This window comes from Amblyomma mixtum, chromosome 7 (genome assembly GCF_055824585.1).
Source record: "Amblyomma mixtum isolate Tamu chromosome 7, ASM5582458v1, whole genome shotgun sequence".
NCBI classification, from domain to species: domain Eukaryota; kingdom Metazoa; phylum Arthropoda; class Arachnida; order Ixodida; family Ixodidae; genus Amblyomma; species Amblyomma mixtum.
This window is the reverse complement of record NC_143018.1, coordinates 150,922,960-150,938,202: the sequence shown is the minus strand read 5'-3', so window position 1 is coordinate 150,938,202 and position 15,243 is coordinate 150,922,960. Positions and strand designations below refer to the sequence as shown.

At 49.7% G+C, this 15,243-nt stretch overlaps 1 pseudogene; it reads right to left on the bottom strand.

The window, feature by feature from the left end:
* Positions 1-7,009: 7,009 nt before the first annotated feature.
* Positions 7,010-14,872, bottom strand: LOC149337855 (uncharacterized; annotated as a pseudogene).
* Positions 14,873-15,243: the final 371 nt, after the last annotated feature.

Below are 15,243 nucleotides of genomic sequence, written 5' to 3'. Positions count from 1 at the left end.
TGGTCGTCGCGAGGTTGTCGGCCTTGGTGATTGTTCACGGCAGCTGCTTGATCGGGCCCACGTGGTCCGAAGTACAGTCACAACAGCACGTCCGCCGCCCGAAGAGGTCTCGTAGTGGTTGCAGCCAACGCTGCTGCGCGCAGAGACCTGGAGTTGTGTCCGTTCGGCTTTTGGTCACAGCTGGGCCCAAAGGTTCTTCTTGCTTCGTTGACAACTGTAACGAGCTCAACCAGCAAAGTCCAAAGCCCAACAAGCAGAAAGCGCCAAACCGACTTTAAGAACTGCCAAGCTGTTTTCGGTCAACAAAACCTCTTTAGAGAAAATGAGCTGTCGCGTGAAATTTACGTCCTCCTCCGAAAGTTGACATGTTTGACCAAACCAGAATACGCAGAGCTTGTTTAGCCAAAAGGGAGGAAAATTTTCTAAAATTTTGGGGGGGGGGGTTGCCGTAGCACGGTTTATGTCACAGAAAGCCACCGCCCGTGAGAGCACAAAGGGAAGGTGGAGCTGCTGAACACACATACAAAACAGACAAAAATGATTCCCGCTAAAGCAAAAAACAAAATACAAATTTGCATAGCGGATTAACGTCCGGGGAGTCAGGAAAGGGCATTACACGGGAAAGCTTCGGCTGAGGCCATCAGCGTTGCCATTACTCGCACCTTTCGGCAACGCATGTGAACTGAGTCCCGCAATGCCAAGCTCCGAAATTTCGCTCTCATTTTTGTATCAGAGTTAAATGAACAAAAAAACAAGCATTAAACTCAATATGAGATTATGCGTCATATCCGCCCCCTGCGCGGCCGTGGTCCGACAGCTGCTTAGCAGATGAGACATTACATAATGCTAGGAATTTCAGCTTGCATTTCTGTACAGGAGAGTTAAATGAACAAAAAGAGACAAGCATTCAACTCAAGAACGGATTATTCCTCGAATCTGCCCGCAAACAGCGGTGCGACTCAGGGAATTTACTGGTTCCTATTTTTCAGCCGCCCCCTGCGCGGCCGCGGTCGGATTGCTGCTCTACCAGGTGCAACAGGACACAAGGCTAGGAATTTCAGCTTGGGACCCTTAACTGTTCCTCGTCCAAGTCTCGCGGTTCTGAAGTTTGGCTGACGCTCAGAAAGCAGAATGCGAGAAGGGAACGGACGAGTGCTAATGCCGTGCCAGCGTATCCGTCTCTCTCGGATCGGGTTCGCGCGTTGCGTTCTCTTGGCTTGTGTTCCCACGGGGCGGGTGCGAACTCTTGAGCACCGAGGTGCCAAATTGGGGCGGCTACGCGGTTCGGATTTCAGTCGAGCAGTCAACAAGAGCCGCACTTTCCCCTTAATTAACTCTTCCCGTTTGGCCACCTCTGTGCGCTGCCGCTCCGTGGAAACCCTCGCAGTTGGTTTGCGTGGCGCGTCACTAGCAATCGCTGAACCGTCACAGGTAAAGTCGCTGGCGTTCGCCTCATCATCAGTTTGTAAAATTGCCTGCTCTAGCTCACCACCGTGAGAATTTATCAGGCTTACTGGGTCATGTTTGCCCTCGTCACCCGCGTGCTCTGCTGGCGCTGCGAATTCTGGAGCCTTCGAACTGGTGAGGACCTGCGCAGCGTTATCTCCAAAACTAAGGCCGTTTTCTTTGGGCAGCATATCCAAGCGATTTGAGAAAATCGACGGATGCTGCATAGGCAGGTTTTGGGAGACGGCTGCCTCGGTCAGACGCAGCCCGAGCGGGCTCTCGATCGCGACGCGGGCAATAAGTGGGTCGTGTTGGATACCTTTCCTATCCTTATACTGGCGGTACAGCACGCCAGAACGGAGCTGGAAAGGTATGTTCTTCCGTGACACACCTATGTCACTTTGGTGACTCAAGTTGCATGGAGATTGGTCTTTCTCTTGCTCAGCGGTGAACGTTTCTCTGTCCACACGAAGGAGTTCGAGAAAGCCATCTGAGTGGGGCAACACTAGATTGGTATTTAATTCCTCACCTAGCCCCAGCTCATCACTCGCGCCTGATTCGGAAGACTCACTATAGCTTGCACTACTATCGGTGCTCTTTACCCCTGTGCTAAAAGTGAGTAAGTCCTGGGCTGGCTCGTCATTAGGTAGCGCGGAGCCGTCACGGGTAAAGTCGCCGGCGTTCGCCTCATCGACAGTTTGCAATAAAGCCTGCTCTAGCTCATCACCGTGAGAATTTACAGGCTTCGGGCTTACAGGTTGAGGTTTGCCCTCTTCAACCACGTGCTCTGCTAGCGCCGCGACCTCACGAGCCTTCGAAATGGTAAGGACCTGCGCAGCGTTATCTCCAAAACAAAGGCCTTTCTCTTTGGGCAGCACATCCAAGCGATTTGAGCAAATCGAGGGATGCTGCTTAGGCAGGTTTTGGGAGACGGCTGCCTCGGTCAGACGCACCTCGAGCGGGCTCTCAATCGCGACGCGGGCAATGGGCAAAGACACACTAGTTTCAGTGGAGCATAACTCATTTTCGGGTGTTCGGTCGCGGGCGGCTGTCGTTCCGTTATCGCTGAACTGATCATTGTTTCGAGGCAGCGCTGAGGCGCATTCCTCGCTTACAATAGAACTTGCAGTTGCCGCTTTCAGCGCGCGACTGCTCTCTGGAGGACTACATTTTTGCGCTGCGCCTACGTCTTTCTGGGTTGCAAGGGAAATCTCTGCGGCATCCCGCTTTTCAGCTAACGCTGCGCTCTTGCTTGGAGCGCCACAGTCGCTGTCAGGTGACTGACAACGACGCTCTGTGCCGCAGATGATCGCGTCAACTTCCCGACTGCCACTGTTCTTCTGAGCAACTACGTTGTGCGTAGCTGACCAAGCGAGGCTCTTTGGCTGGTCACTGACGCACTGATGGGAGCGCTGCCCGCTGTTATCACTTCGGCTTTTAGACTCGGTCTGTACACGAATTCCGAAGTATCGGAAGAGGGCACTTTTCGCTTTGTCGTCGTTGCTGGCATCCTCATTGGACAGTCGCGCTAATACGGCGCTGACATCGCAAGGAAGGATGGCCAGCAACATCATTGACCATTCGCCCTGATCTAGCTCCTCCTCCGTACATATGTGTTCAAAATTCGCGAGGAAAGTTCTGAATCTCTCGCCTCTCTGAAAAGTCCGCAACCGATCTCGCGCCCTTCGCCGTCTGAGAAACTGAGTCTTACGTGTGAGCTCCTGCTGCTCTCGTTCACGTAGTTCCTCGAGCTCAGCGCGTCTCTTACGGCATTGCTCCTGCCATTCTTTTTCAACCCTGTCGGCCTTCTCCTTGCGTTCTTTTTCAACCCTGTCGGCCTCCTTTTTAGCGGCTTCCATGCTGTAAAGGCGTTCTTTTTCAACCCTGTCGGACTCCTCCTTGCGTTCTTTTTCAATCCTGTCAGCCTCCTTCTTAGCGGCTTCCTTGCGGTAAACGCGTTCTTTTTCAACCCTGTCGGCCTCCTTTTTAGCGGCTTCCTTGCGGTAAAGGCGTTCTTTTTCAACCCTCACGGCCTCCTCCTTGCGTTCTTTTTCAACCCTGTCGGCCTCCTCCTTGACGTTCCTGATTCCCTCCTGAATGACTTCCCAGGTCTCCAAAATTTTGTCACCCTCCTCCTTAGCACCACATTCCTTAATAGCCTCAATCAGCTGCGGCTTTCTGTGACTCTTCCTGGCCTCAATACCCAGCTTTTCACACAGCAACATCAACTCTGGCTTCTTTAGCTTGCTCAAATTCATGGCAACTTCCGAACGAGGACATTCAAAAATAAGCTGCTACGTGAAATGCTTAAGCGAGCACGTGCAGAAAAACAATCTACAGGTGGTGATAAATTTCCAGAGTTATCAAGCCTGGCAGATTCTTAAAGAAAGTCAAGCGCTCACCACTGCTGCAGCCAGGACCAAGCGTGGAAGATCCCACCGCTGCCACCAGTTGATATATTTTGCCGTGCTCGTAGCGTGTCCCACCAGGCATCGTGTCCAGGATCACCGCCGCATTGCCGAAGGAGGAAGGAAACGTGGGCCGGAGACGGGGAGTAGGGGAAGTGAAGGAAAAAACTGTATTTACATAGTTACATGATTAATTACATTATTTACATAGAGCGGGACTGAGAATGGCTCTCAGTGGAAGGGGAACGTCTTCGTCAACCGTAGTCGACTGGAGCTAGCAGGCTTCTCTCGGCCACACTCACACCAGTCTCCTCGGAGGCGTGGGTTCGGATCCCACCGCTGCCACCAGTTGAAATATTTTGCCGTGCTCGTAGCGTGTCCCACCAGGCATCGTGTCCAGGATCACCGCCGCATTGCCGAAGGAGGAAGGAAACGTGGGCCGGAGACAGGGAGTAGGGGAAGTGAAGGAAAAAACTGTATTTACATAGTTACATGATTAATTACATTATTTACATAGAGCGGGACTGAGAATGGCTCTCAGTGGAAGGGGAACGTCTTCGTCAACCGTAGTCGACTGGAGCTAGCAGGCTTCTCTCGGCCACACTCACGGCCGAGTTAAATATCGTTCGGTTTCCCCAGATCCCTGGCTGCGGAATAATGGTCGACGAGCACTGTCCAATCGGAAGGACCGAAGGGGACGTTCTTGTTACCATCCACGGCTGGGCAGGTGCGGGTTTTTTCCACTCTCTCGCAGCTGGGTCGATGAGAGGGGGAGAATGCTGTCTCATCCAGCCCTGCGGGAAAGGAATCTCCCGAAGTCCTCCAGCAGGGGAATGAACTTGCCTCCCCGCCGATTGCCCAGAACGCGAGTCGGGGACACAGAATTCTTCAATTATCCGCCAGCGTGACCGGCGCCGGCTCGTCGCCTTGGTGTGGTCGCTCGGACAATACCTCCGCTCAAGGAATTTCGCTGGGGTTACTGCTGACAATGGCCCCTGGCATTCCTGCTACACTAATCCGCTGAGGCTCGGAGGGGCATTCCAAGCATCCCACTTCCCATGGTCGTCGCGAGGTTGTCGGCCTTGGTGATTGTTCACGGTAGCTTCTTGATCGGGCCCACGTGGTCCCCTGGGGAATAATGGTCGACGAGCACTGTCCAATCGGAAGGACCGAAGGGGACGTTCTTGTTACCACCCACGGCTGGGCAGGTGCGGGTTTTTTCCACTCTCTCGCAGCTGGGTCGATGAGAGGGGTAGAATGCTGACTCATCCAGCCCTGCGGGAAAGGAATCTCCCGAAGTCCTCCAGCAGGGGAATGAACTTGCCTCCCCGCCGATTGCCCAGAACGCGAGTCGGGGACACAGAATTCTTCAATTATCCGCCAGCGTGACCGGCGCCGGCTCGTCGCCTTGGTGTGGTCGCTCGGACAATACCTCAGCTGAAGGAATTTCGCTGGGGTTACTGCTGACAATGGCCCCTGGCATTCCTGCTACACTAATCCGCTGAGGCTCGGAGGGGCATTCCAAGCATCCCACTTCCCATGGTCGTCGCGAGGTTGTCGGCCTTGGTGATTGTTCACGGTAGCTGCTTGATCGGGCCCACGTGGTCCGAAGTACAGTCACAACAGAGGCTCGTTTTCTTCGCCTACTCTCGAGTTCTGCGCTTATAGCAAGCGCTGAAATAAACGCTCCGTATGTGTGTATAACGACGAAAGGAATTCCTCTCTATTCTCTTTATGAACCACAGTTGAACAGTGACGAGGTCGCGGCCGCACCCTTTGATGAAAAGTTTACCTCCAGTTTTCTACAGTGCTCCCAAAAACTCAAGAGTGTAATCAACAGAAGTGTTGAGACGCGGAGCCTTCAGACAACCTCGAGCTCGGTACGCATTCCGCCAAAGCTGCAACACAGGCGCTGCGCTTCTGCGCTACATCGGAGCACGGATGTTCACTAAAAAGCACCGCTGGTTGGCAGTCTGGTAACTGTGGCGAAGGGCCTATTTCCCAAGAGCCAGTGCGCAAAAGGGCCCTCGGCAGCGGCGTCAGAGGAGGATGGCTTGCAGAGGCTGAGCGCACTCTCTCCTAGTTTTTTTTCCTCTATGCCTCAAGCACTCTTGAGGGGCCGGCATCGAGTCAAGCAGGATCGAGCTCGATTGCGCTTGAAAGTGGCCGTGTGACAACCGTCGATCTGCATTGAGTTCGATGAGCATTGACTCAATGAGGATCGAAAGTGCCCGTGTGACAGCGGTATAGATAGGTTCACGTAAGCAAGGCTATGTCGAGCCGCTGATACTGAAGCCAAGGAGGATGGAGAAGCACAACCGAAACCGAAACTGGTCCCAAGTCAGTGATTGATGTATGACCACGCGCTGCAGTTTAACAGAGTGCAAATAATTGAAAAACCTTGTTTCACTTTCTCAATTTCTCATAAAGCTATTATTTTAGGGCAAACGAAAGTTGAAGATATCTCTATACGTTTCTGAAGGTCTTAAAATGACGTAGCGTGGCCTCCGCGATCGAAGCGCGCTTTTGCAACGGCGCGCCGCCGGAGCAGATCGCGGCGGCCACGGACGTAGCGTGGCCTCCGCGATCGCAGCGCGCTTTTGCTCCGGCCATCCCATTCGCACGGAGAGAGCGTAATTTGAGAGAGCGGTGCGACCGCTCCTCTCGCCGCACGGTGGCGCGCTTACCCCATGCGCGCTTTCCCTGAGGCGGTCGTGCGTAGGCCGCGAAAACGCAGTAGTCGCAGTCCTGTGTGCGATGCGCGCTAGAAAATTACCGCACAGGAGCGCTGGCAAAGAACAAGGTAGCTTGCTGGTATAATATCTTCCTAAATTCGGAAGCCGACTTAGGACCGAGATGAAGCAGATCGTCATAAGAGCGTTTTTTATTTGTGCAGTTGTATATGGCACCAAACATGAATTACTTTACATTTGAGCACAGCAGTCTATATTAATTTTGCTATCCCTGTAAACGTTAGTTTAGAGCCTTAAATTATATATAGAGATTAGAGTTCTGTCGGTTTTCCTGTGTAGCAATGGTATTTGATTTGAACTTTAATGCATCCAGTAACCGTTTGCTTTCGGCGCTTGTAGATATCACTCAATTCCTTTTTCCCTGTCGAATGTTGGGCAGGGCCTTGCACAACAGGCTGCAATGCATATGGTTTTTTGGCGCATATAGCCTGAACCGAGGAGCATTTACATTTTTTTTCTCGCGCGCTGCAAGCAATAAGGAGGACAAATAAAATTATTTGGAAATACATAGGATACGCAATGCTTTATTTACGCAGATTAAACCAGATCAATAATGTTTCTCGAATAGTGTTCATTCTAAACACGCAGCACTTTCCTGTGGAGCGGCTTGATGGCGAGCTTTTTTTTTGCGGTATATGCTGCCCTGTCTGTGACAGTAGCTCCTACGTTAGGTAAGAGTGGCCTCACGAAATTATCGAACACCACAGATACTGTGCTTGCGGCGTGGTCCTCCCTTGCTTTGCAAACAAAAAGGGAGCACTGCCGGATACTCGAAAGTAATAGCTGCAGCCAGCTGCCACTGCACGTTGCTTATTTTTATATGCGGCGGGGAAATATCAATAGCCTTCTGGTGGCCACCAGAACACTGACGTCAGAACTCTGATTTTGGGTAGGTTAATCCCCCCCTTGACTGTAGGCTAATGAGTAAGCAACGGACTAGACCAATCCGACTGGTGGAGGGCAGGCCAGGAGCTGCACCTTCTACGTTCTTCAAGAGCTCTCACCACGTAATGCTGGCATTTGTGATGCCTGAAGGCGGCCGCTGCAGTGAAATAGAAAATGCCCATATAAGTATCCCGACCACGGTCCCGACCTAGACATTCTGCAATGTATTGCAAAATTTTCAAATCATGGCATTGTTGCCACTCAGTTATTATAGCCTTAACATAAAGCAAAGTGGTCGCTTTTTGGTTGCACTTCATGGGTGGAGTAGGTGAATGAGTGGGAACTCACGAGGCATCGCTTTCAAGAATGCGAAGAAAAAACTCAGCGCGATGGCATGCAATTTAGACGACATGCCGCGACGTGAAAGCATGTATTGCCCCCCATCAACTCTTAAATTACCACAAAAGCTGCATGCTGAAGACATTCGCAACTGTTTAACAATGTACCTCAACTTCTTTGTCACTTCAGGAAAGAGTCATAAAAAAACTGCCTGCGTATTCCTAGTCATTCAGCGTAGAAGCGTGCCAACAAAGCTGGTGCATCGGCTGAAAGTGCAGGCAGTGCCGGCCGGGCGAGCGCCGCTCGATGCTTAGGCTAAGACCGCCACCTCGCGGCGTTTTAGGGAACTAGTAGCATTACACTCTTCTGCTGGGCGAGGCGCCGAATGGGACGGCCGGAGCAACGGCGCGCCGCTGGAGCAGATCGCGGCGGCCACGGACGTAGTCGAGTAGTGCGTCTGCCGGCCGACGGCGGCGCATGGTCGTTTCATGAACGTAAAAAGGCAGCGATTTCGAACGGGCTTTATTAAATGCAGACTCAATATTGAGACGAAATATTTCGGAATCAGCATGTCTAATGTTTATGCAAGCAGTAAAAATTAAAACCGGGCAGCTTCATTTTCTTTTCACAACCCCTTTAAATGTTTTAATGTTTGTATTCCTCTGTTCCTTTTTTGTTCCTTTGTTCCTTTGAGAACTTGTGTCTGAATGAATTAGAGTGCGAAAGCTACTGAAAAAGTATAAAGAGGATAATGCAGAATGCTGAAAGAAAACTGGCAGTTTCGGTTGCGAGCTTCAAAAGCGTCTCCGGTTAGCTGCTCTTTATTTTTAGGTTTAAGTCGCAAAATACAATTTCTTGACGTCAAGAAACTTGTGCTTAGTTATTTTTATGCGCAGCAAACGTTTTTAATATTCAACTAGGCTTCCACAAAGCACTTAATCCCTCGGAAAGGCTTCGGTTTTCAAATCGGAAAGCGTGTTTTGTTTGCCTGCCGATCGTGCAGCGTGAACTTTAATTAAACCTATAATGCGCCTCCAGCAGGTTGCGAATCAATGAGAAGTTGTGTGTGAAAGAATTAGAGTACGACAGCTACTGAAAATGTATAAACAGAGTAACGCAGAATGCTGAAAGAAAACTGGCAGTTTCGGTTGCGAGCTTCAAAAGAGTGTTCGGTTAGCCGCTCTTTACTTTTAGGTTGTAGTCGCAAATTACAATTTCTTGATGTCAAGAAACTTGCGTTAAGTTTTTTTATGTGCAGCAAACGTTTTTAATATTCAACTAGGCTTCCACAAAGCACTTAATAATCCCTCGGACAGGCTTCGGTTTCCAAATCGGAAAGCGTGTTTTGTTTGCCTGCCGATCGTGCAGCGCGAACTTTAATAAACCTATAATGCACCACAAGCAGGTTGCGAATCAATGAGAACTTGTGTCTGAATGAATTTGAGTGCGACAGCGACTGAAGAAGTATAAACAGGGCAACGCAGAATGCTGAAAGAAAACGAGCAGTTTCGGTTTCGAGCTTCAAATGCATGTTCGGTTGGCCGGTCTTTATTTATAGGTTTTACTCGAAAATTACAATTTCTTGATGTCAAGAAACTTGCGTTAAGTTTTTTTATGTGCAGCAAACGTTTTTAATATTCAACTAGGCTTCCACAAAGCACATAATAATCTTGCGGACAGGCTTCGGTTTCCAAATCGGAAAGCGTGTTTTGTTTGCCTGCCGATCGTGCAGCGCGAACTTTAATAAACCTATAATGCACCACCAGCAGGTTGCGAATCAATGAGAACTTGTGTCCGAATTGATTAAAGTGCGACAGCTACCAAAAAACTATAAAGAGGGTAACGCAAAATGCTAAAAAAACTGGCAGTTTCGGTTTCGAGCTTCAAAAGCGTGTTCGGTTGGCCGGTCATTATTTTTAGGTTTTAATCACAAATTACAATTTCTTGCTGTCAAGAAACTTGTGTTTAGTTTTTTATGTGCAGCAAACGTTTTAATATTAAATTAGGCTTCCACAGAGGACTTAATCCGACGGACATGTAGGCTTCGGTTTCCAAATCGCTTGCCTGGCGATCGTGCAGCGTGAACTTTAATTAAAGCCTTAATGCGCCACCAGCAGGTTGCGAATCAATGACAACTTGTGTCTGAATGAATTTGAGTGCGACAGCTACTGAAAAAGTATAAACAGGGTAACGCAGAATGCTGAAAGAAAACTGGCAATTTCGGTTTCGAGCTTCAAAAGTGTGTTCGGTTGGCCGGTCTTTATTCCTACATTTTACTCGCAAATTACAATTTATTGGTGTCAAGAAACTTGTGTTTAGTTTTTTATGTGCAGCAAACGTTTTTAATATTAAACTAGGCTTCCACAGAGCCCTTAATCCCTCGGACAGGCTTCGGTTTCCAAATCGGAAAGCGTGTTTTGTTTGCCTGCCGATCCTGCAGCGCGAACTTTAATTAAAGCTATAATGCGGCACCAGCAGGTTCCGAACCAATGACAACTTCTGTGTGAATGAATTTGAGTGCGACAGCTACTGAAAAAGTATAAACAGGGTAACGCAGAATGCTGAAAGAAAACTGGCAGTTTCGGTTTCGAGCTTCAAAAGTGTGTTCGGTTGGCCGGTCTTTATTCCTAGGTTTTACTCGCAAATTACAATTTATTGATGTTAAGAAACTTGTGTTTAGTTTTTTTTATGTGCAGCAAACGTTTTTAATATTAAACTAGGCTTCCACAGAGGACTTAATCCCTCGGACAGGCTTCGATTTCAAAATCGGAGGGAGTGTTTTATTTGCCTGCCGATCGTGCATCATGAACTTTAATTAAAGCTATAATGCGCCACGATTGAGGTTGCGAATCAATGAGAACTTGTGTCTGAATCAAGGTCTGAATGAATCTGAGTGCGACAGCTACTGAAAAAGTATAAACAGGGTAACGCAGAATGCTGAAAGAAAACTGGCAGTTTCGGTTTCGAGCTTCAAAAGCGTGTTCGGTTGGCCGGTCTTTATTTCTAGGTTTTACTCGCAAATTACAATTTATTGATGTTAAGAAACTTGTGTTGAGTTTTTTTTGTGTGCCGCAAACGTTTTTAATATTCAACTAGGCTTCCACAGAGCACTTAATCCCTCGTACTGGCTTCGATTTCCAAATCGGAAAGCATGTTTTGTTTGCCTGCCGATCTTGCAGCGTGAACTTTGATTAAAGCTATAATGCGCCACGATTGCGGTTGCGAATCAATGAGAACTTGTGTCCGAATTAACTAGAGTGCGACAGCTACCAACATGGAGGAAGCTGGCTACCAAAAAAATTATATGTGTATGTGTATTGAGTGCGTGGCAAGAGATGGCGCCACCATCCCAGCGCCTGTGTGTGCGTGTATTGAGTGCGTGGCACGAGATGGCGCCACCGCCCCGAGCGCCCCAGCCGCCCCAGCAAGTGCTGTGTGTGTACGGCCAGACGCCGGCCCTGTGCAACGTGTAACCCATGTGAATAAAGATTGCTGTTACGTTTATCCAAAACACAACAACTGGTGACGAGCATGGAATAGCGGGGACCCGGACGCAGGCGAAGACATCGCATCGTGATGCACGCAGGCAAGTGAACTTGCGCCAGTGAATTGAAGCACGCTTCGTGGGAAGACATCGCATTGTGATGCACGCAGGCAAGTGAACTTGCGCCAGTAGCCAGTGAAGTGAAGCACGCTTCGTTCCCGCGCAAACATGGCGACGTTTGGTCGAGTCGAAGAATACGACAACAAAGAGCCGTGGTCGTCATACACGGAACGGCTGGATGCGTTCTTCAATGCAAATGGCATCGAAGACGACGATAAGACAAAGTGGGTATTTTTGTCGACGGTCGGCACAAGCACGTACGCGACGCTCCTTAGTTTGCTAGCGCCCGAAAAGCCTAAAGAAAAGAAGTTTACTGAACTCATGGCTATTCTCAACAGCCACTTCAGCCCCGCTCCATCGGAAATAGCCGAAAGTTATCGCTTCCACACCAGAGTACAGCTCGAGAATGAAAGCGTCGCGGTGTTCGTCGCCGAGGTCCGGCAAATGGCGGAACACTGCAACTTCGGTACGGCGCTTAACCGCATGCTGAGAGACAGACGTGTGTGGAATTCGTGACAGAGCCGTGCAGCAACGTTTGTTAGTTGAGAAGAGCCTCACCCTAAATAAAGCGCTTGAGATTGCTAGAACGGCAGAGGCGGCGGAACTCAACGCAAACGAGCTGCGAAAGGGCCACGCGGACATACCGACTTCCCCGGTTCAAGAAGGCTCAGCGAATTATGTCAAGCACAAGAAAAAGCACCTGCAAGGGCTCGGTGGCCAAAAAGGGCAAGACCCGAAGCCTAAAGGCAAAATCAAAACCGGACGCCAAGAGAAGTCCAGGCCATGTGTACACTGTGGATCCCGTGATCACAGGCCCCCGGAATGCAAGCACATCAACACAAGGTGTTACAAGTGCGACAAAGTAGGTCACCTAGCGAGCTGCTGTTTGTCTGGTGCTGAGAAAGGGAAGAAGCTGAGCGCAACTGCAGTCAATGCAGTACAGTCGACCGAGAAGCCACCTGAGTACTACCTGCATTCTTCGCGTGCACAGTCACCCCTGAAGCCAATCACAGTGACATTCATAGTCAATGGAGTGCCACTGAAAATGGAGTTCGATTCAGGTTCTCCCGTTTCGTTAATCTCAAAAGATACTTACTGGCAGCACCAAGGTGTTTTGCCGCAGCTTTCACGGACAGACATCAAGCTTACGTGGAACAATACCGGTGCAGGGAACGCTGGCGATTGACGTATGTCTTGGCAAGACTACATGTCAGCAGACACTGCAAGAGCCCTAACCTGTGCGGCAGGGATTGGCTTCCAGCATTTGACCTGCTACCACACCAAGTAAATGCGACACAGCTCGAAAGCACCACTGAAGGGAAAGTGAAAGAAATGCTGCGGGAGTTTGAAGAGATCTTCAGACCAGGCTGCGGGTCACTGAAAGGACCACCGGTGCATATCAACGTTCGACCCGATGCACAGCCACGATACTTCAGACCTCGCACGGTACCCTACGCACTTCGGGCCAAGGTTGAAAATGAACTTCAGCGTCTAGAACATGAAAACATCATCACACCAGTGGACCATTCTGAGTGGGCTTCGCCACTCAGTACCAGCTAGTACTCAAAGCAGATGGCCAAAGTGTCAGGATTTGTGGAGGCTATAAGATCGGTGGGAATCCAGCAGTGGTTACGACACAGCACCCATTGCCAAAAGTTGAAGACATATTCGCATCCTTGCAAGGCGGAGTCAAGTTTTCCAAGTTGGATTTCCGTGAAGCTTACAATCAGGTGCCTGTTGATGAAGAAACCAGTAAGCTACTGGTCATCAACACACACAAGGGTCTCTGCTTACAACCGTCTGGCATTTGGTGTTTCATCAGCACCTGCCCTTTTCCGGAGAAGAATGGAAGAAACCCTTTGTGACATCCCAGGCACATCAGTCTACCTAGACGATGTTTTGATGACAGAAAGAACTGACGCAGAGCACCTTCAGAATCTGCGCAAAGTTCTGCAACGAGTCAAAGAGCCAGGGTTGAAGCTCAAACAGGAAAAGTGTGAGTTTTTCAAACCATCTCTCATTTACTTGGGCCACAAAGATCAATGCCACTGGTCTTCAACCATCAAAGAAAAACACACAAGCCATCATTGAAGCGCCCGAGCCCAAGAACGTTGGTGAGCTGAGATCCTGCATTGGACTCCTGTCATACTACGGAAAGTTTCTGCCGAACCTGTCCACACTACTAGCACCGTTGTATGCACTGCTTCACAAGAACAGTCACTGGAGGTGGACAAATGAAGAACGAAAAGCTTTTGTCAAAAGCAAGGAAGCCATCATGGAGGCAAAAGTGTTGGCACACTATGACCCATCTAAGGAGCTCGTGCTAGCCTGTGACGCTTTGCCGTATGGTGTAGGTGCGGTGCTTTCACATCGTGAGAAAGGGGTTGAATTCCCACTAGCATTCGCATCTCGAACTCTCACACCTGCGGAGCGAAACAACACACATCTGGAAAAGGAGGCACTAGCCATTATATATGGTGTCACACGCTTCAGAGACTACTTGCTATGTCGCAGCTTTATCCTCATCACTGATCACAAGCCACTGGTCGGCATCTTCCGTGAAGATGCCGATCAGCCATGACTGCTTCACGTATCCAGCGTTGGGCACTCACGTACACTTGGTGCCTACACGTATACTATTGAGCACCGACCTGGACGTCTCAATGGAAATGTAGATGCCATGAGCAGGCTACCACTGGCAGTGCTCTTTGCTGATCCACCGGAACCACCAGAGCTGGTGAATTCAGTCTCAAGCATGGAAAAGCTGACAGTGTCAGTGAAGCAGCTTCAGCACTACACGAGTTGTGATCAAGCCCTAAGCCAAGTGCTGCTGTGGGTCAAGGACGGATGGCCACAAAGCACCCCAGACAAAACCCTACAGCCATTCTGGCAAAGACATGATGAGCTGAACACGTATAGAAATCTCTTGTACTGGGGTAACCGAATGGTGGTGCCTACTCCTGCCCAGAAGCATATCTTGGAACTGCTACACGAAACGCACAAGAGAATGGTTGTCATGAAAAGCATGGCAAGGTCTTTGTTTTGGTGGCCTGGTATGGATGCTGAAATCGAAAAGTGGGCTCGACAGTGTACACAGTGTCTGCAGAATTCTCCAATGCCAGTAAAGACTGAACCAGTGTCATGGCCTGAGCCAAGTGAATGCTGGGAACGTGTGCACCTGGACTATGCCAGACCATTTGAAGGTAAAATGCTCCTTGTACTTGTAGACGCCAAGTCAAAGTGGCTTGAAGTTATCATCGTGCCAAGTGCAACAGCGGAAAACACTGTAGAGCATTTGAGGGATATTTTTGCACGGTTTGGGCTGCCAAGGTGCATTGTAACAGACAATGGAACCCCATTTACTGGCCAAGCTTTCCAGGCATTCCTTTCGGAAAATGGCATTAAGCACCTACGGACAGCTCCTTTCCATCCGGCATCAAATGGTTTGGCTGAGCGAGAAGTTCGAACTGTAAAGGACGGCCTCAAGAAAACCACGGGTGGAGATCTCAAGCTCCGGCTAGCGAGATGGCTGCTTATGTACCGTAGAGCACCCCGCCCAAATGGAACGTCACCATCTGAGCTGATGTTGGCATACCCAATGAAAGCGAAGCTGGATCTTTGCATTCCTAGAAGGGAGGAAGAGAGTGCACCCGAGCAGTTGCTGACAGAATCCAAGAGGCATTGCGGAGAGACGAAAAAGGGACCCAAATACAAGAAAGGTGACAAGGTTGCAGTTCGCAATTTCGGCAGAGGAGCTAAATGGTGGTTGGGCGAAGTTGATGAAACGAACGGAACTTCGATGGTAACG